The sequence below is a fragment of the Orcinus orca genome, chromosome 3, assembly GCF_937001465.1.
Source record: "Orcinus orca chromosome 3, mOrcOrc1.1, whole genome shotgun sequence".
Lineage (NCBI taxonomy): Eukaryota > Metazoa > Chordata > Mammalia > Artiodactyla > Delphinidae > Orcinus > Orcinus orca.
The window spans coordinates 162126350-162149672 of record NC_064561.1 but is presented as its reverse complement, the minus strand read 5'-3'; the positions used below and the strand labels follow the sequence as shown (position 1 = coordinate 162149672).

The following is a 23323-nucleotide window of genomic DNA, read 5'->3' as shown; positions in this document are numbered from 1 at the left end:
ACTGAAATTACAAATACTCTAGAAGGAATCAATAACAGAATAACTGAGGCAGAAGATGGAAAAGTGAGCTGGAAGATAAAATGGTAGAAATAACTGCTACAGAGCAGAATAAAGAAAAAAGAATGAAAAGAATTGAGGACAGTCTCAGAGACCTCTGGGACAACATTAAACAGACCGAATTATATGGGTCCCAGAAGAAGAAGAGAAAAAAGGAAAGGGTCTGAGAAAAACTTTGAAGAGATTGTAGTCGAAACTTCCCTAACATGGGAAAGGAAATAGTCAATTAAATCGAGGAAGCACAGAGAGTACCATACAGGATAAACCCAAAGAGAAACTCACCGAGACATATATTAATCAAACTATCAAAAATTAAATACAAAGAAAAAATATTAAAAGCAGCAAGGGAAAAGCAACAAATTTTCAGCAGAAACAAAGAAATTTTTCAACAGAAACAACAAATTTTTCAGCAGAAACTCTGCAAACCAGAAGGAAGTGGCAGGACATATTTAAAGTGATGAAAGGGAAAAACCTACAACCAAGATTACTCTACGCAGCAAGGATCTCATTCAGATTCTATGGAGAAATAAAAATCTTTACAGATAAGCAAAAGTTAATAAAATTCAGCAACACCAAACCAGCTTTACAACAAATGCTAAAGGAACTTCTCTAGGCAGGAAACACTAGAAAAAGTAAAGACCCACAAAAACAAAAACAAAACAATTAAGAAAAGGGTAATAGGAACATACATATTGAAAATTACCTTAAATAAATTGATTACATGCTCCAACCTAAAGACCTATACTGGCTGAAGGGATAAAAAAACAAGGCCTGTACATATGCTATCTACAAGAGACCCACCTCAGACCTAGGGAAACATACAGACGGAAAGTGAGGGGATGGAAAAAGATATTCCATGCAAATGGAATTCAAAAGAAAGCTGGAGTAGCAATTCTCATATCACACAAAATAGACTTTAAAATAAAGACTATTACAAGAGACAAAGAAGGACACTACATAATGATCAAGGGATCAATCCAATACATAAGGCACATGCTAACAGCCATAAAACGGGAAACTGACAGTAACACAAAAATAGTTGGGGACTTTAACACCCCACTTTCACCAGTGAACAGGTCATCCAAAATGAAAATAAATAAGGAAACACAAGCTTTAAATGACACATTAGACAAGATGGATTTAGTTCATATTTATAGCACATTCCATCCCAAAACAACAGAACACACTTTCTTCTCAAGTGCTCATGGAACATTCTCCAGGAGAGACCATATAGAGAGTGACAAATCAAGTGTTCCTAAATTTAAGAAAATTGAAATCATATCAAGTATCTTTTCCTACCACAACCCTATAAGACAATATATCAATTACAGTAGAAAAACTGTAAAAAATACAAGCACACAGAGGCTAAACAATACACTACTAAATAACCAAGGGATCACTGAAGATATCAAAGAGGAAATCAAAAAATACCTAAAAACAAATGACAATGGAAACACAATGACCCAAAACCTATGGGATGCAGCAAAAGCAGTTCTAAGAGGAAAGTTTATAGCAATAGAGTCCTACCTCAGGAAACAAGAAAAATCTCAAGTAAACAACCAAATCTTACACCTAAAGCAATTAGAGAAAGAACAAACACACAAAAAGTCCCAAAGTTAGCAGAAAGAAAGAAATCATACAGATCAGATCAGAAATAAATGAAAAAGAAATGAAGGAAACAATAGCAAAGATCAATAAAACTAAAAGTTTGTTGTTTGAGAAGATAAACAAATTGATAAACCATTAGCCAGACTCATCAAGAAAAAAGGCAGAGGACTCAAATCAACAGAATTAGAAATGAAAAAGAAGAAGTAACAAATGACACTGCAGAAATACAAAGGATCATGAGAGATTACTACAAGCAACGACATACCAATAAAATGGACAACCTAGAAGAAGTGGACAAATTCTTAAAAAAGCACAACCTTCTGAGACTGAACCAGGAAGAAATAGAAAATATAAACAGACAAATCACAAGCACTGAAATTGAAACTGTGATTTAAAATCTTCCAACAAACAAAATCCCAGTACCAGATGGCTGCAGAGATGAATTCTATCAAACAATTAGAGAAGAGTTAACACCTATCCTTCTCAAACTCTTCCAAAATATACCAGAGGGAATAACACTCCCAAACTGATTCTATGAGGCCACCATCACCCTGATACCAAAACCAGACAAAGATGTTACAAAAAAAGAAAACTACAGGCCAATATCACGGATGAACATAGATGCAAAAATCTTCAACAAAATACTAGCAAACAGAATCCAGCAGCACATTACAAGTATCATACACCATGATCACGTGGGATTTATCCCAGGAATTCAAGGATTCTTCAATATATGCAAATCAATCAATGTGATAAACCATGTTACCAAATTGAATAATAAAAACCATATGATCATCTCAGTAGATGCAGACAAAGCTTTTGACAAAATTCAACACCTATTTATGATAAAAACTCTCCATAAAGTGGGTATAGAGGGAACCTACCTCAAAATAATAAAGGCCAAATATGAAAAACCCACAGCCAACATCATTCTCAATGATGAAAAACTGAAACCATTTCCACTAAGATCAGGAACAAGACAAGGTTGCCCACTCTCACCACTATTATTCAACATAGTTTTAGAAGTTTTAGCCACAGCAATCAGAGAAAAAAAAAGAAATAAAAGGAATACAAATTGTAAAAGAAGTAAAGCTGTCACTATTTGCAGATGACATGATACTATGCATAAAGAATCCTAAAGACGCTACCAGAAAACTACTAGAGCTAATCAATGAATTTGGTAGAGTAGTAGGATACAAAATTAATGCACAGAAATCTCTTGCATTCCTATACACTAATGACGAAAAATCGAGAGATAAATTAAGGAAACACTCCCATTTACCACTGCAACAAAAAGAATAAATTACCTAGGAATAAAGCTACCTAAGGAGACAAAGGACCTGTATGCAGAAAACTATAAGACACCGATGAAAGAAAGATGATACAAACAGATGGAGAGATATACCATGTTCTTGGATTGGAAGATCAACATTATGAAAATGACTATACTATCCAAAGCAATCTACAGATTCAATGCAATCCCTATGAAACTACCAATGGTATTCTTCACAGAACTAGAACAAAAAATTCACAATTTGTATGGCAACACAAAAGACCCCGAATAGCAAAAGCAATCTTGAGAAAGATAAATGGAGCTGGAGGAATCAGGTTTCCTGACTTCAGACTATACTACAAAGCTGCAGTAATCAAGACAGTATGGTACTGGCACAAAAACAGAAATATAGATCAATGGAACAAGATAGATAGCCCTGAGACAAACCCACGCACCTATGGTCACCTTATCTTTGATAAAGGAGGCAAGAATAGGCAATGGGGAAAAGAGTGCCTCTTCAATAAGTGGTGCTGGGAAAACTGGACAGCTACATGTAAAAGAATGAAATTAGAACCCTCCCAAACACCATACACAAAAATAAACTCTAAATGGATTAAAGACATAAATGTAAGGCCAGACACTATAAAACTCTTAAAGGAAAACATAGGAAGAACACTCTATGACATAAATCACAGCAAGATTCTTTTTGATCCACCCTCTAGAGAAATGGAAATAAAAACAAAACTAAACAAATGGGGGCTTCCCTGGTGGCACAGTGGCTGAGAGTCCGCCTGCCGATGCAGGGCACGCGGGTTTGTGCCCCGGTCCGGGAAGATCCCACATGCCACGGAGCGGTTGGGCCCGTGAGCCGTGGCCGCTGGGCCTGCACGTCTGGAGCCTGTGCTCCGCAACGGCAGAGGCCACAACAGTAGGAGGCCCGCGTACTGCAAAAAAAAAAAAGAAAAAACAAAAACTAAACAAATGGGACCTAATGAAACTTCAAAGCTTTTGAACAGCAAAGGAAACCATAAACAAGATGAAAAGACAACCTTCAGAATGGGAGAAAATATATGCCAATAAAGCAACTGACAAAGGGTTAATCTCCAAAATATACAAGCAACTCATGTAGCTGAATATCAAAAAAAACAAACAACTGAATCCAAAAATGGGCAGAAGATCTAAACAAACATTTCTCCAAAGAAGTTATACAGGTTGCCAACAAACACATGAAAGGATGCTCAACATCACTAATCATCAGAGAAATGCAAGTCAAAACTACAGTGAGGTATCACCCCACCCTGGTCAGAATGGTCATCATCAAAATATCTACAAACAAATAAATGCTGGAGAGGGTGTGGAGAAAAAGGAACCCTCTTGCACTGTTGGTGGGAATGTGAATTGATACAGCCACTATGGAGAACACTGTGGAGGTTCCTTAAAAAGCTAAAAATAGAACTATCATATGACCCAGCAATCCCACTTCTGGGCATATACCCTGAGAAAACCATAATTCAAAAAGAGTCATGCACCACAATGTTCATTGCAGCACTATTTACAATAGCCAGGACGTGGAAGCAACCTAAGTGTCCATAGACAGATGAATGGATAAAAAAGATGTGACACATATTTACAATGGAATATTACTCAGCCATAAAAAGAAACAAAATTGAGTTATTTGTAGTGAGGTGGATGGACCTAGAGTCTGTCATACAGAGCAAAGTAAGTCAGAAAGAGAAAAACAAGGACCATATGCTAACACATATATATGGAATCTAAAAAAAAAAAAAAAAGGTTCTGATGAACCTAGGGGCAGGCCAGGAATCAAGACACAGACGTAGAGTATGGTCTTGAGGACATGGTGTGGGGGAAGGGTAAACTGGGACGAAGTGAGAGAGTAGCACTGACATATATACACTACCAAATGTAAAATAGATAGCTAGTGTGAAGCAGCTGCATGGCACAGGCAGATCAGCTTGGTGCTTTGCGACCACCTAGAGGAGTGGAATAAGGAGGTTGGGAGGGAGATGCAAGAGGGAAGGGATATGGGGATATATGTATGTATATAGCTGATTCACTTTGTTATACAGCAGAAACTAACACAACACTGTAAACAATTATACTCCAGTAAAGATGTTAAAAAAGAAAAACATTAAAAAAAGAAAGTAGATTCAAAAACTGCCTTTAAGGTAGGGATTAACATATACACACTACTATATATAAAATGGATAATCAACAAGGACCTACTGTATTGCACAGGGAACTCTACTCAATATTCTCTAATAAGCTATATGGGAAAAGAATATGAAAATTAGTAGATATGTGTATATGTATAACTGAATCACTTTGCTGTATACCTGAAACTAAACTGACACAATATTGTAAATCAAGTATACTCCAAAATAAAAGAAAAACTACCTTTATTCCTAACTGTTGCAATGATTTGTATAATTAGTTCAGTAAGATAATTTTTTTCTTCCTCTTTAAAAGCTTAGTCATTAGATCCAAAGTCACATTTTTTTCACTCTCTTCTTCTCAAATGAGGAAGGTTTCATTTACAGTTTTTTCATGTTACCCTGTGTCTCACATTTGACCTAAATATTACCCTTACATTTTACCAGTTGGATTCTTTCAATCTGTCTTCTTCTGTAAATATTGCTGATTTTTCAGTTGCGGTTCAGTCAGGAGATAAACCATGTGGTACGTGGAATGGGTGCAGTTTATCAAAAGAATTCATACCTAGTAACAGGTGAATGGAGTAAAGAATGCAGTAATACCTAATAGAGAAAGCAGCCACTACTCTTAGGGGTGATACCAGTGCAAAAGTTCCTCCCTCACTCCCACCCCCAAAACACCACCCCCCACCCCAAACTGAGGCTCAGAACCCCCTGGTGGCACATGGCTGTAGCCCAGCAGATAGTGGAGAAGTTCACTGAAGTTCCACAGGAGGATGCCAGCAAGCAGAGAACTGCCTCCTATATGTAGAGGAAACTCATGGAGAACTACATTTGGGGTAGGTGGGGTGGGTCCTGAACTCGCAGGGAAGTGGCTGGAACACCCATTGGGATGTTACTTAACTGAGGTCCCACAGTACTTGCTGGGAAACTGCCTGCAGGATGCAGTAAGGCTCACTCCAACTTTATTATTTAAAAATTTATTTCTGATTACAAATGCAATATGAGGTCAATATTGGAAAAATATGGAATCAGAATAGGATAAAATAGGGAAAACCACAGCCCTCAAAAGCATTTAAAAGTAACTTTTACAGAGTATATATATCCTACATGTAGATTGTATAGATTGTCCAAAAATTGTATTTTAGAGGATGGTAACACGATACGTGTTTATATTCAATAATGTAAGTCATTCCATTTTTTTCTATTTAATAAGGTAGTCTTGGCTATGTTCAGCTACTTGATTTTTAATATAAATATTATATTCTACTTGTCAGTTTTCACACATACCAACACACACACACAACTGGATTTTGAAATGTCTGGCACTTTTTGGTCATTTAACATTAAAGGAAATACATTTGATGGACTTTGTTTTTTACACACTCCTTATATATTACTTTAATGGCATTAGAATAATATACTTTGTGAAATAGAAAATTACTAATTCCTAGTTTTGAAAATTCTGTTTCCAGGTTTTCATTTTGTAGAACTATGATGAACAGTTCTATGCATAAAGGTGATCTGAACTGTTTTTAAGATTCTTCAATATAGTGTCTATAAAGTTGAACTGAGAGGCAAAAGTCATGCATTATCAAAGCTCATAGAAAATTGCTGTCTTGTGTATCATTTAAAAATATTTTCCATTTTAACCATCAGTATGTGTGAGTATACCACAGACTATCTCTAAGAGATCATGCCTTAGCATTAATTTTTCTTTTTTGCTATTTCAAAACATCATGTAAGTATAATCTTTCAGACTTTGAGTAGAAAAGATATTGCAGTTGTGTGTGTGTGTGTGTTTTCTGTGCTTGTGAGAGCAAGAGAGACAGAGACAAAGACAGAGATACTAAGGATTGTAAAGGCGGCACAACTCTATCTCATTTTCAGTTTTTAGCTATATAAAGAATCAAAGTACTAATTATATTCTGAAAAATCAAAATTATGCCCTAAATGATACAAATTATAATTTCATAAACTTAATATAATTTATTATTTTTATTGTTCTCAATTCACTCAGATAATGCACATATAATTATAGGGCTACTATGCAAGGTTCTTTTCAGAACAGCAACCACTAGATGATTTCATAGCAACTAATTGTAATGCAATAATTCAGGAAGTTTTCTGAAAGCACAAATTTGAGTATGTTAAAATAGTTTCAAATTTTATTTTCCTTGGACAAAAGCTTCTTTTACAGTGCAAATGTATTTTAATTATAAATCTACACTTAAAAATCATATTAAAGGGAAACTATTTTTACTGATACATGCCAGGGGGTAAATAATATTAATGCTAAATGCATACCTTTTAAGAAAATAATAAAATGGACTATGATATGTCTTTGTTTAAGCACAAAGTTCCAAAGCTCTCCAATTATCCTTTGGATGAAAGTTGAATCACATTTTCTTTACTATAGAATCAAATCTGAGCATTTCAAGAGGTAAACAGTGATTCTTTGATGGCTTACTTCAAAGCATTCAGAGGAAATTAATCAAATTAATCCATCCTTCTTTCCACTGGTAACAAAAATTATTCACTGCTTTGGACTCAGGGCATTTCACAAGACCCTAATGAGTATTGGGAAGGAAAAAAAAAAGTATTAAATGGTGGCATTAAGGAGGAGACTGTAAAGCACTGAACATTCTTTTTTTTTAATGCCAGATTGGAAATGTAATTGAGTGAAGCAGGCCCCGGGTGGTTGGAAGCATTGCAAAGTGCATGGCCCGCCTAAAGGTGGCAGCTGCTACCCAGCAACCATGGATCATTGCCACATTGGAATTCAGAACCAGGTTTGGCAGATATTCCAGTGTTTGTGGAAAAGAAAGAAATTCATATTTTAATGTGAGCTCTCTAAATTTTTGAGTGTTGATGTTAACAAAAAAAAGTCCTTGTGAGCTGAATCAAATAAGTCAGGAAGTTCCTCCTTGTTAAATGAAAAAGATTATGTACTTGACCTTGGTCTTGCCCCTCCCCAATTTTAATCAAAGTCCTTAAAAGCATTTAGAAAATATATAAGTGACAATTATTTCTTATGCCAATTTTTCCTTGAGGAGCATCAAGGGAAAAATTTATTTCCTTCCAAAAGCCATTGGTTGAAGACCAAGCAACTCTAAACATTTGGCTAATATGATTGCTTATATATTTCCCAATAATTAAATACTTGTTCTCAGTTGATAAAGGGGAAGAGTATTTAAAAGTTATTTTTAAATTACAGCAATACAGGTATTTTTTGAAACAAAGGGATATTGCTTTCAATAGATTTTTTGTCTAAAATAGATGGTCTCTTCCAAATCTCTGAACGAATTCTCACATTTTTTCAAAATTGTTGCTGTTAAGCATGGTTAAATTATATCACCTCTATAGCCAGACTCTCATATTCTGAATCCAGTTCTGATGTTACTAGCTACTTCACCTTGTGTGTCTTACCCAAATTTCTTGAGTCTCAGGTTCCTCTTCTAGAAAATAATGGTCATTTTGGGATCAACTTCAGAGGCTTACTATGAGGATTTTGTAAGGAGATCTTTAAAGCTATCAGTGATAGAAAGTGTTCCATACATCTTAGTTAACATTATGTCCTTTGAAGTCATTCTTTCTTCCTGGTTTACATGGAAATACTGCTGCAGATGTCAGAAGACACATTTTTCTCCCACCTGAAACATTGCACATTTGTAGCAACCATCTTCATAGAGGAAAACAGAATTCTTATTCACTGCTGCACATATTTAATGTGTGTTTGAGATCACTCTACCCCGTTTCTGGTCTTTATAAAGTTATCATAAAATTATAAGTGTCTTTGACAATTATCTAGTTACTAGACACAAAAGTATCAATACATGGGAACTCAGAGAGACTGAGTGATTTGCCTGGGATAAATAAATAAATAAATAAGAAAGTGGCAGAACTGGGACTAAAATTGTGTTTCTTTCTTTTGCTTTCATTATATATTTCTATCGAAATATATTTAAGTTGAAATTATAAATATTAAAAAATTTGAATGCCTTAATTCATAGACTTTCTCCATTAAATTGGAAAGAAAAGGCTACATTAACAAGAGAAAACCATTATTTTTATAGGGAAATTTTGTCAGTTAAGCTGCAGTATGCCAAACATCTGTGTACCTGTCAACCAATTCTACATGATTGACATAGTTTGCATTCATATACAGATATTCCTGCATTTTGAGATCTAGTTTTACACATTGACATTTTAATATAAATGAACAATAGAAAATCATATTCCATGGGCATCATGAATGAGTCAACAAATTTATTTGGCTTACTCTAAATAAATATTTCTGAAATGTCACATTTGCACAGCGTTAAAAGTTTTAAGCAAATACTTGTGAAGCATGCCCCTGTGACACTGATGATTGAATATATTATCTTGTCTCTTTCTAATGAAGAAAACAGTGAAGTTGCCAACTTTATATGAACTAAGGGAAGTTCTCTGACCACATGAGATGTCATTTCAAAATAGATTTCCTTTGGAAGGATGATATTATGCTAAAATAATATGAGATTTATTTTTATTGCCCACTAAAGAAATAAGGAAAATACAATGCCATGGAAATTGTTATTTTAATGCTGTATTCAAAAGAATAAAAGTTAAATATAGAACTTTGAATTGCTTTTCTTCTCTCCTCACTAGTAGTATATGTTCGTATTCTGGAGACTGGGAAATTCAACTTCACACAACACATCCAGCTAATGAGATTGCAGAAACATTGTGCTCTCCATCATTTCCTTATCAGTGACAGTCCATTAAAAGCTCTAACCCCATGAAGTGAATTTCAGTTTTAAACTTTTGCATTCTGAAAACGGTCTTCCCAAGACCATTAATAGATAAGATGGATGCCACATTTGTTGACAGTTCAAGATACTTTTACCTTACTAGAACTGTTTTGAAACCAACAACAGACCTATTATCTTCTTTTACGAAGAAATTTTATAGTGCTATTTTAGTGAACTGCCAAACTCTGAAGGAAATTTTACTTTTACTTACCTGTGTTTTTGTTTCCTTACACAATGCAGTAAAATATGTACAATGTGTGTTTGTAGTCTACATTTTAATTGCATCCTTTCAGAAAAATTGAGTAGGTCTACTAAAAACAATTTTCCTTTCGAGTGTGGCACTCTTTGTCCTTCTGAAAACAGAAAGATGATGATTTATTCCTGGATTCTTAATAGTTTTGGTTGCAATAAGTTAGTCATGATCACAATTGAATGTCAGGATTGTAAAATAATCAAAACAGCCTTTCCAAACTTAGTGTGGAGAAACTGAACAAACGCAAGCACAAAGATATGACTTCACCTCCTGACAAAGAAGGAGGAGGAGATTCCTGCCCAGACTGATGTCCCAAAGAAAAAACCATGATTGTGAGGCATGGCATCCAGGGGTAGTTAAAGTCTTACTATTTTAGGTAATTTTTAAAATTGAATATGTGTACAAGTTTCCTTCCATGAATGTAGTTAGAACATGTCAAAAAAGAATGGAATTCAACTCTCTGGATTCAGTCTCAGAGGTTTCAGAAAATAGTAGGGATAGTCACCCGAAGCAATTAGGCTTTTGAGAAGAATGGCATATGGGCCACTGCTCTAGCTGTCCCTGAATGGGGACTGGAGACAAGGACACAAATCTAGGTTTCTGGAGCTGTCCAATCAGTAACTAGTGCCTTTGAAATATAAAATTCAGGAAACAATCAATGCATACTTAGGATTATTTGCTGATACAAAAAGTGCAGAAATAAATATACCTGGAGATGGAGATACAGCTACTGATCTACAGTGCACAGAAAACTGGATACACTGAGTAGAGTGACAAATACATGGTGTGCTGAAGAGAAGAGCTGTGTTGTCCTGTCAGGTACTGAGATTAAAATCTGTTTACAAAAAATAAATAAGAAAAGAAATCTGTTTACAACATTCAACAAAAGAGGGTTGGCTCCCTTTGGAAATTTATTTGTACTTCAAAGGATGCTAAATAGAAATAGGATTGAAGATATATTTGAAAGAAATATGCTGTATTTGAAGTGGAATCATCTCCCATCTTTAGTGAAAACAGCTCCATAATATCCCAGAAGCCAGGAGCACTATAGAGAGATTGTTTGGGTGGAATTACCAAATACACTTATTTACATTAAATTAATATCAATAGTAGTCAATACACTTTGATCATTTTCTATGTATAGTAGTATACTTTATGTGGCTTATATTATTTAATCTCTTCAATTAATCTATGAGGAGTCACTCAATATTTGTCAACGTCACAGATTAATAAATTGAGTTTAATACAGATTAGGTATCTTTTCTAAAGATTATGAAACTAGAAAGCATCAGAATAAGAGTTTTCAAACCCTTATTTAACAAGGCAGTATATACTTCCTAATGCATATGATTAAGAAACAAGTTATCTCATACTTTATGTATATGTTATTTGATACTAAGGGACTCAGTCAATCCTTCTGAGGGTACAGGTAACGGTAAACGCTTTTTCTTTCCACCCAAAAGCTTCAGATAAAATGTTTTTAAGTGAATTGACTATAAATAAAATTTTAATTTTATCTTAACAATATGCTAGAAAGATAGTTTAAAAAGTTTTTCATAATTCAAGATGATTTATATAATTTATATAATGTTCACATTAATTAAAACATGGTAACTGGGGTATACATATGGATAATTAGAGTAAGTTGGTAAGCTAAATATTCTGTCTAACACAGATTATAAATTTGAGTGGACAAGAAAAATATGTTGCAATATCCATTTGAGCAACAGCAGCTTCTTATTACAAACACCATGCTTAATATAACTATCCCTAGATATAAGCAAAAAAAATCTGATTATCACAGTTTTGCTTTTTGCTTTTTTTAGTAAACAAAGGAGATATTAAGTTTCAGAATGATGAGCACAACTTTCTTATTCCATGTGTCATTAGGATGTGGTATATAAATATTCTCCAACTTTGCTCTATATCTTCACAACAAAGTGCAATGATAAACTAATGCTTTGCAATCTGAAAATTACATTTGTCACTTTTTTCCTCTAAGGGTGTCAGATTGAAAAACCTTTCTGATTTATGATCTGTGCTTCAATTACAGTTGAATTCAAGACTACATGAAAGAACTTGGTGCTGACAGTATTCAATTTTCACATGGATATGGTTTTCCAAGACACCATAGTTTTCTGCTCTTTGTCCTTACCCATCTGTCTACTTGCCTCTTAGATTAAATATTTTCAACAAATATGCTTATTTGAAAGGGCCTTGTTTGAATTTTAGTGTTATTATTTTGCCGCCCCATTTATACCTTATATTTAAATAAATTGCTACTCCCCAATGCTGTAGCTTGTTACAAAGTCTCCATTGTGGATTACAAAAATGTTTCATAATATCTGACCCTGAGGTGGCTAACATGATTCCAACATAGTATCTACAGGATAAATCCAAGCACCTCAAGGATAGATATGTGTAGAAAGATCAAGTTAACAAAAACTAACACTTATAATATGAAAAAAAAAAAAAAAACTAGAACAACATGCAGTGCTTAGCAAACAATATACTGAAAAGAATATGAATATTACAATGTCTATATTTGTTGTCACTCACATAGAAGTATGGTGTTATCATTAGTCATTGAATTAGCCTAGCTAGATTTTGATGGCTAAGAACACTCTCCAAATAGGCATCTTGATTTTTTCCACTGAGATGGGATTGGAATTTCAGTTCTCCAACTAAGAGATGTCTTATATCAACCCAACTTGACATAATTAGCCAATTCTCAATTTAATGTGTCATCCAATCTCTCCCCACTGATGTTCATAAATTTTGTATACACTCTGATTTCATTGGATTATTCATTATTTTTGACTTGACTCTCTATTCCAAGGGAAAAATAAAAGGTTTAATAGTACATTATAGTAGTTGCTAGATCAAATACGTAAATTTTAGCTTCTTTTCACATTTATAATCATAAATCTATTAAATTAATTTCCAGAACATTTTGAAATATAGGTGGATTGAGATACACATTCTTGTCATGTTTTGATATGTCTGTTGGTACTTATGCTTTCTTTGAATTTTATTAAACATTGAATTGATTTTATCAAGTATAAAAATATATTCTCTCTTAAGATTTAATTGCTATTTACTAGTGATATTTGAGATTTGCTTTTTTTAAAATAATGTGAGTCAGTCTGTGGTTTGACACAGCAAAGTCCATTTCAACTTATAGCCCAGAACTATTTAAATAATATGAGAATTAGTTGATTTTAGGTATATGAAAATTTCCTTTCTAAAGACCTGTGATTCTTGTACCTTTCAACATGGTAGTTTTTGTAGATCTTTTAAAAAATTTCTTCATTATTATGGTACTATTCAGTATTCTTCTCATACATTAATCAATGATGCTAATGTATCTTAATATAAATAATCAATTTTATTTAGTAATTAAATAAATTACCATAGAATTATTTTTAAAATACCTTATGATTTAACAACATTTATATTAGGAGCCATCAAGCCCTAAAATATTTTTCCTGAAGAGATCCGGCAAGAGTTTATATAAATTTTGAGTAAATGCTTATTTTTGCCTTTTTTCTACTTTATTTCATATTCACACCAAAATAATGACTCTTCTAATTTAAAATATAAACCATAGAGGTTTCCTTAAAGGTGGCAGGGGAGGACTGGAACTGTCAAAGACAGAGTGACAGGTGGGGTTGGGAATAAGTGAACGGTCTTGACAGACTCAAAGTTGCTGGCAGCTTGGAACTGCACCTGGTAGGACAGTGGATGGATCTTGCAACTGTACACTTTGGACATAAACTGGTTAGTGGGCTGCTTGGGCCGGCATTCAGTGTGCACCATGAAGAGCAATGTGAGGGAAACTGGTACCCAAGTAGGGGCCTTCTGTGTGGTGCTGCCTTGATGGTGTCTTAGGTGTGGAATTGTCCATGCACTTGGGGCAGTAGAGCTTCACCAAGGCCTCACCTGGGGTGTCAGAAAGGCTATTGGAAAGCATTGGCTTGTTCTCACAGTGCACATGGGGCAGTAGCCAAACTCTCCCTGCTGGTACTTTTCCAACATCCGGGTGGTGCCATGGTTTGTGAGGATATAGGTGGTCTGGGTGAACCCATACAGCATCTTGGCTGACTGCTTAATCAGGGTTCTCTGGTTGGGGTTGTCTTCCAGCTCTTCATCAGGCTCCAGGTCCAAGACCATGTCTAGAGCTTGTCTACAGTGAGGCACCTGCTCATTGAGTTGACTGAGATTAAATTTGTCCTGGATGGAGTCTTCATCCACTTCACAGAAGAATTCATAGTCATGGAGCCCACAGAACCAGTATAAATAACACTTCCTGATGTTTAAATCACTTTTTTTTAAATTTGTCATTTATTTTTCTTTACTGATTTCCTGATGCTTCTTTGTCTCTGTAATTTTGCTTTCTTGAGTGATCATAAAAGTCTTTGAAAGTTAGGGGTCTTTTTTTTTCTTTTGTTTTGCAAAGCATGTCATGATTAAAATGTGTTTCTACTTATTTTAATGAATTAATAAATAAAAAATATCATGGGAATGATATTTTTAATTTCTATGTACTTTTAAGTGTTTATTGAACATAGTATCAGTAAGACTAGTGACCACATCAAAAGAGTTCAGCTCAATGGATTGATTTCACATGTCAGAAGATACCTGCTTAGTCAGACTCAGATCAAAAACAGAATACCAGTAACCTAGTACATTCTCATCTCAGTATAAACTGTTCCAGTTAACTGTTCTCATGACTTCTAAAACCAGAGATTCGTCCTGTCTTTTTTTGTACTTAGTATTGATAAATTATGCATTATGCACATTATAGATGATCAATTCCCATTGTGTGAGTATTCCATAATTTTTATGGCTTCTCCTATGAGTGGATATTTATGTGGGTAGCATCCAGTTTGGGCCTACAAATAATGCTATAATGAATATTCTAGTGCATGCCTTTCAGTGAACTTATGAATGCACTACTGTTGGGTTTAGGTATATATATAGGAGTGGAGCTGATTATCTTTGGAACTGTGTATCTTCAGCTTTTGTAAATACTGCAGTTTTTCGAACTGCCCTTATGCTTGAGGTTTTTTTTCTTTTACTGATACCATTTTTTTTTTAGTACATCTTTATTGGAGTATAATTGCTTCACAATACCATGTTAGTTTCTGTTGCACAACAAAGCAAATCAGCCGTATGCATACACATGTCCCCATATCCCCTCCCTCTTAAGCCTCCCTCCCATCCTCCCTATCCCATCCCTCTAGGTCACCTCAAAGCACCGAGCTGATCTCCCTGTGCTATGCTGCTTCTTCCCACCAGCCAACTATTTTACATTCGGTAGTGTATATACATCAATGCTACTCTCACTTTGCCCCAGCTTCCCCCTCCCACCCCATGTCATCAAGTCCATTTTCTATGTCTACCTCTTTATTCCTGCCCTGCAACTAGGTTCATCAGTACCATTTTTTTTTTTAGATTCCATATATATGCATTAACATATGGTGACATACTTCACTCTGTATGACAGACTCTAGGTCCACCCACCTCATTACAAATAACTCAATTTCGTTTCTTTTTATGGCTGAGTAATATTCCATTGTATATATGTGCCACATCTTCTTTATCCATTCCTCTGTCGATGGACACTTAGGTTGGTTCCATGTCCTGGCTATTGTAAATAGTGCTGCAATGAACATTGGGGTGCATGTCTCTTTTTGAATTATGGTTCTCTCAGGGTATATGCCTAGTAGTGGGATTGCTAGGTCATATGGTAGTTCTTTTTTTAGTTTTTTAAGGAACCTCCATACTGTTTTCCATAGTGGTTGGATCAATTTACATTCCCACAAACAGTGCAGGAGGGCTCCCTTTTCACCACACACTTTCCAGCATTTATTGTTTCTAGATTTTTTGATAATGGCCATTCTGACTGGCGTGAGAAAACTACTACTCATTGTAGTTTTGATTTGCATTTCTCTAATAATTAGTAATGTTGAGCATCTTTTCATGTGCTTTTTGGCCAACTGTCTTCCTTGGTGAAATGTCTATTTAGGTCTTCTGCCCATTTTTTAACTGGATTGTTTGTTTGTTTGATATTGAGCTGCATGAGCTATTTGTATATTTTGGAGATTAATCCTTTGTTGTTTTATTTACAAATATTTTCTCCCATTTGGAGGGTTGTCTTTTTTGTCTTGTTTATGGTTTCCTTTGCTGTGCAAAAGCTTTTAAGTTTAATTAAGCCCCATTTGTTTATTTTTATTTCTGTTACTCTAGGAGGTAGGTCAAAAAAGTTCTTCCTGTGGTTTATGTCAAAGAGTGTTTTTCCTATGTTTTCCTCCAAAAGTTTTATAGTGCCTGGTCTTACATTTAAGTCATTAATCCATTTGGAGCTTATTTTTGTGTATGGTGTTAGGTAGTGTTCTAATTTCATTCTTTTACATGTAGTTCTCCAGTTTTCCCAGCACCACTTATTGAAGAGGCTGTCTTTCCTCCATTGTATATTCTTGCCTCCTTTGTCATAAAACAGGTGTCCATATGTGTATGGATTTATCTCTGGTCATTCTGTCCTGTACCATTGATCTATATTTGTTTTTGTGCCAGTACCTTACTGTCTTGATTACTGTATCTTTGTGGTATAGTTTGAAGTTGGGGAACCTACTTCCTCCAACTCCATTTTTTTTTTTTATCAAGATTGCTTTGGCTATTCGGGGTCTTTTGTGTTTCCATATGAATTGTAAGATTTTTTGTTCCAATTCTGTGAAGAATGCCATTGGTAGTTTGATAGGGATTACACTGAATCTGTAGATTGCTTTAGGCTATATAGTCATTTTCACAATATTGATTCTTCCAATCCAAGAACATGGTATATTTCTCCATCTGTTTTATGTCATCTTTGGTTTCTTTCATCAGTGTTTTATAGTTTTCTGAGAACAAGTCTTTTGCCTCCTTAGGCAGGTTTATTCCTAGGTATTTTATTCTTTTTGCTGCAATGGTAAATGGGAGTGTTTCCTTAATTTCTCTTTCTGACTTTTTGTTGTTGGTGTGTAGGAATGCCAGAGATTTCTGTGCATTAATTTTGTATCCTGCAAATTTATCAAACTCTTTGATTAGTTCTAGGAGTTTTCTGGTGGTATCTTTAGGATTTTCTATGTATAGCATCATGTCATCAGCAAATAGTGACGGTTTTAATCCTTATTTTTCCAATTTGTATTCCTTTTTTTTCTCTAACTGCCATGGCTAGGACTTCCAAAACTATGTTGAATAAGAGTGGCGAGAGTGGACATCCTTCTCTTGTTCTTGATCCTAGTGGAAATGCTTTCAGTTTTTCACCATTGAGTATGATGCTTGCTGTGGGTTTGTCATATATGGACTTTATTATGTTGAGGTAGGTTCCCTCTATGCCCACTTTCTGGAGGGTTTTTATAATAAATTGGTGTTGTATTTTGTCAGAAGCTTTTTCTGCATCTACTGAGATGATCATATTGTTTTTATTCCTTAAATTGTTAATGTGGTGTATCACATTCATTGATTTACATATATTGAAGAATCCTTGCATCCCTGGGATAAATCCCACTTGATCATGGTGTGTGATCCTTTTAATGTGCTGTTGGATTCTGTTTGCTAGTGTTTTGTTCAGGATTTTTACATCTCTGTTCATCAGTGATATTGGCCTGTAGTTTTCATTTTTTGTGATACCTTTTGCTGGTTTTGGTATCAGGGTGTTGGTGGCTTCGTTGGGAGTGTTTCTCCCTCGGCAATTTTTTGGAAGAGTTTGAGAAGGATTGGTGTTTGCTCTTCTCTAAATGTGCTCTTCTCTAAATGTTTGATAGAATTTGCCTGAGAAGCCATCTGGTCCTGGACATTTTTTTGTTGGAAGATTTTTAATTATGGTTTTAATTTCATTACTTGTGATAAGTCTGTTCATATTTTCTTATTCTTCCTGGTTCAGTCTTGGAAAATTGTACCTTTCAAAGAATTTGTCCATTTCTTCATGGTTGTCCATTTTATTGGCATATGGTTGTTTGTAGTAGTCTCTTATAATCCTTTGTATTTCTGCAGTGTCAGTTGTGATTTCTCCTTTTTCATTTCTAATTTTATTGATTTGTGTCCTCTCCCTCTTTTTCTTGATGATTTTGGCTAAGGATTTATCAATTTTGTTTATCTTCTCAAAGAATCAGCTTTTAGTTTTATTGATCTTTGCTATTGTTTTCTTCATTTCTATTTCATTTATTTCTGCTCTGATCTTTGTGATTTCTTTCCTTCCTCTGACTTTGGGTTCCTTTGCTCTTCTTTCTTTAGTTGTCTTAAAAGTAACATTAGATTGTTTATGTGGGATTTTTCTTGTTTCTTGAGGTGAGATTGAATTGCTGTAAACTTCCCTCTAAGAAGTGCTTTTGCTGTGCCGCATATGTTTTGGGACATTGTGTTTTCATTGTCATTTGTTTCTATGTATTTTTTATTTCTTCTTTGATTTCTTCAGTGATATCTTGGTTATTTAGGAGTGACTGTTTAACTTCCATGTTTTTTTGTGATTTTTACAGGTTTTTTCTGTAATTGATTTCCAATCTCATAGTGTTGTGGTCAGAAAAAATGCTTAATAGGTTTCAATTTTCTTAAATTTACCGAGGCTTGATTTGTGACCCAAGATGTGATCTATCCTGGAGAATGTTCCATGAGCACTTGAGAATAAAGTGTATTCCATCACTTTTGGGTGGAATGTTCTATAAATATCAATTAGATCTATCTGGTCTATTATGTCATTTAAAGTTTGTGTTTCCTTATTAATTTTCTGTCTGGATAATCTGTCCATTGGTGTAAGTGAGATGTTAAAGTCCCCTACTATTATTTTGTTACTGTTGATTTTTCCTTTTATGGTTGTTAGGATTTGCCTTATGTATTGAAGTGCTCCTATGTTGGGTGCATAAACATTTATAATCGTTATATCTTCTTTTTGGACTGATCCTTTGATTATTATGTAATGTCCCTCCTTATCTCTTGTAACAGTCTTTATTTTAAAGTCTATTTTATCTGATACAAGTATTGCTACTCCAGCTTTCTTTTGATTTCCATTTGCATGGAATATCTATTTCCATCCCTTCACTTTCAGTCTGTATGTGTCCCTAGGACTGAATTGGGTCTCTTGTAGACAGCTTATATATGGGTCTTTTTTTGTATCCATTCAGCCAGTCTGTGTCCTTTGGTTGCGGCATTTAGTTTATTTACTTTCAAGGTTATTATCGATATGTATGTTCCTATTACCATTTTCTTAATTGTTTTTGATTTGGTTTTGTGGGTCTTTTTCTTCTCTTTGTGTTTCCTGCTTAGGGAAGTTTCTTTAGCATTTGTTGTAAACTGGTTTCATGGTGCTGAATTCTCTTAGCTTTGGTTTGTCTGAGAAGCTTTTGACTTCTCCATCAAACCTGAATTAGATCCTTGCTGGGTACAGTAATCTTGGTTGTAGGTTTTTTTCTTTCATCACTTTAAGTATATCCTGCCACTCCCTTCTGGCTTGCAGAGTTTCCACTGAAAAATCAGCTGATAACCTTACGGGGATTCCTTTGTATATTATTTTTTTTGTTTTTCTCTTGCTGTTTTTAATATTTTTCTTTGCATTTAATTTTTGTTAATTTGATGAATATGTGTACTGGTGTATTTTTCCTAGGTTTTATGCTGTATTGGGACTCTCTCTGCTTCCCGGATTTGGGTGACTCTTTCCTTTCCCACGTTAAGGAAGTTTTCCACTATAATCTCTTCAAATATTTTCTCAGACCATTTGTTTTTCTCTTCTTCTTCTGGGACTCCTATAATTTGAATGTTGGTGCATTTAGTATTGTCCCAGTGGTCTCTGAGATTGTCTTCAATTCTTTTCATTCTTTTTTTCTTTATTTTTCTCCTCAGCAGTTATTTCCACCATTTTGCCTTCCAGCTCACTTTTTCATTCTTCTGTTTCCACTATTCTTTTACTGATTCCTTCTAGTGTATTTTTCATTTCAGTTATTGGGTTGTTCATCTCTGTTTGTTTGTTATTTAGTTCTTCTAGGTCTTTGTTAAACATTTCTTGTATTTTCTCAATCTGTGCTTCCATTCTATTTCTGAGATTCTGAATCATCTTTGCTATCATTACTCTGAATTCTTTTTCAGGTAGATTGCATATTTTCTTTTCATTTACTTGGTCTTGTAGGTTTTTACCTTGCTCCTTCAACTGTGACATATTTTTTGCCATCTCACTTTTTTTTTTTTTTTAATGAGTAGGTTGTGTTCCTGTTTTACTGGTTGTTTGGCCTGAGGCTTCCAACACTAGAGTTTGTAGGCTATTGAGTAGAGATGGTCTTTGTGCTGAGATGAGGACCTCTGGGAGACCTCACTCTGAAGAATATTCCCTGGAGTCTGAGGTTCTCTGTTAGTCCAGTGGTTCAGACTCAGAGCTCCCATTGCAAGAGTTTCTGCCCGACCCCGAGGTCATGAATCAAGATCCCGCAAGCCATGTGGGGCAGCAAAAAGAAGAAGAAGAAGAAAAAGAAAGAACAGTAACAAAGTAAAAATAAAATTAGACTAGGAAACTAACAGATTTATTAGAAAGAATGTAAAAATAAAAATATATATGAATCAACAACTGGAATGTACATCAGTACCCTATAATAAAAAAGAGGAGGAGGGAAAAGAAAAAAAAAAGTGGGGGAGGGAAGGCCTTGGCTGTGGAGAGCGAGGCCTAAGCAAGGGTGAGGTTTGGGTGGTGTATGGGGCCAATGCTCAGGACCCACAAGGCTGGAAAAGGTCCTGAGGGCTGTGGGGGGTGGGGCTTATACTCAAGGAACAGTAGGGACCCAGGCGTGCCACCCACCCCTGGTCTCAGAGGGTAGGGGACCTCACCTGGGAGCCCAGCAGGGGCAGAGCAAATGCCTTCCTCTCTTCTCCTGTTCCTCTGGTCTGGGGTCTGGGAGGGCCCCTCCTACCTGCCTCTCTGATTTCCCAGGCCTCTCTCCTATGTCCCCAGGACCAATACGGTAGGGGGAAAAGGGGGCCTTGGAGGGCAGGGGAGCAGCCTGGGAGCTCAGCATGCTCCCTGTGCCCGAGTGAGTAGGGTAATCACCCTCTGCTCCTCTCCTGATCCTCCTGGATGACCCCTCCTGCCTGCCACTCCTGATCTCCCCAGCCTCCCTCCTATGTCCCCAGGACCCATGTGGCCTGGATGAGGCTTTGGGGGGAGGGGGAATTGGCTTGGGAACTCAGCAAGCTCCCCGGCCCAAGGGACGCCAATCCTGTCTGGGCTTCACTTCTCCCCTATTGGTCTGCCTACATCCTACTGGTTCACTCTGGGTTTCCTCCTGTCTCCTTGGGGGTCAGAGTCCCCTACCAGTGGCTGGCAGGCACACTAGTTGTGGGGAGAAGCTAACTCTGCGTGTTCCCACACTGCCATCTTGACTCCTCCCCTGAGCTTGAGTTTTGAGGTACATAATTTACTTTGATATTTATAAGGAATCTAAAAACTCAGCTTTTATTTTCCTATTTACACAAACTTTCAGAAATGTGTGTTTTAACTTCAAAATATTTTATCACATTTTGTTATAATTACTAGTTTGATAACATTGTGGTAAGAAAATGTGATGTAAACCCTTATAATTTATCTGTTTTCAAGTGTGTTGCAATTTATTTTAAAATGTCCAAAGTATGTTGGAAAAATAGGAGACAGAAAGTGGATAGAGTGAGAACATAGTTACATAGAAAGAACAGCCTACAGTTTAGTAGTTAAATGACCTCAATTTCCTTTTTCTATTATCTTCTTGTTTTGTTGAAATTTTTTCCTTTTTCATACTATCATTGATTTCTTATTAACTTCTCTTTTACCTTCTGGCACTCAATGGTTTCAGACTAATCATATCCCTAATTTAGACTGGTATATTTGTAAATATCAATTGACATTTCTTTCATTCTTCACTTTTTAAATATTTTTTGTATATAAGTTTTTTGTAACATTTTTGTCAAATATTTGGGTAATTTGTGTCTCTCTGTGTACATGTAGTTATCTCATCTTTAAAACTCAGACTTTATACTTTGCTTTTGATTCAGGAATTTAACCAAAAAAAGGATTATTGCTGTGACATTTATAATCATATTAATGTTTCTTGTTGTCTTAGGGCCTCTAGTGTGGCTGTAACTTTTAGATTTTGTTTTTTACTTTCTTAGCAGTATTTTTTAATCTCACCTAAACCCATTTTTGACTCATTATTCCTTTTTCATTCCAGCCTGTTCTTCCCATCTAATTAGTTGTTGCTGTTTATAAAACAGACATTATGACATTATGTATTTTTATGTGATTATGACAACAGAAGTTTTCCTGAAATTCCTCCTAGGTCATTGAGTGCTTTTTTGACACATATGTACTGGGCTCGTATTTTCCAAAAATGATTCTAGGTCTTGGGGACTGATCAACTAGCAAGAAAAACTTGAGTTCTTGCACTTGAGGAACTTGAATTCTGGCAGGGGCAAGGGACGCAATCAATAAAAAATTTGGAAAATAAAAGAATAAACAAAGGACATAAAAATTCATGTTATGAAAAAAATCTAACAGACCAAGAGTTTTCATAGTACATTGGGGCAGTTGATGTGGAGTGGTCAGGTGTGGCCTCTGTGAGGAATGAAATTGAAGGAGTAAGCCAGGTGATTATGTGGGGAAAGCCATTTCCAGACAAAGAAATATCCTGTGCAAAAGCCTTAAGTCAGGTCTAGTATAAAATACATCTTCTCACCATTGAAAAAATATTACTTTCATGTACATTTGCATCTTTACACTGTCAAAGTATCATTATTTAGTTTAATACAGTCTTTGCTCCAATTATCACAAACAAATGTAGAAATGCATTATCTCTTCTTTGGATGAACTTAATCTGGATGCTTTATCAGAATATTTTAAGGTATATCATGAACTACAATTTGTTAATATAAAACTTAAAGAGCCAGTTAAAAAAACATGAAGTTGATTTTTTTATCATTAATTTAGAACAATTTTACATGCTTCCAATTAATGTAGAGATTACCAAAAAAGGGGCACCTAAAAAGAATTTGATCTTCAGAAAACCTTTACTAAGTAATTATAAGCTCTTAAAATCACTTTCCTTTAGGGCTTCCCTGGTGGCACAGTGGTTGAGAGTCCACCTGCCGATGCAGGGGACATGGGTTCGTGCCATGGTCT

The 23323-nt window shown here is 35.3% G+C and overlaps 1 pseudogene; it reads right to left on the bottom strand.

Moving 5' to 3' along the window:
• Positions 1-13448: 13448 nt before the first annotated feature.
• On the bottom strand, positions 13449-14656 carry LOC125964074 (casein kinase II subunit beta-like; annotated as a pseudogene).
• Positions 14657-23323: the final 8667 nt, after the last annotated feature.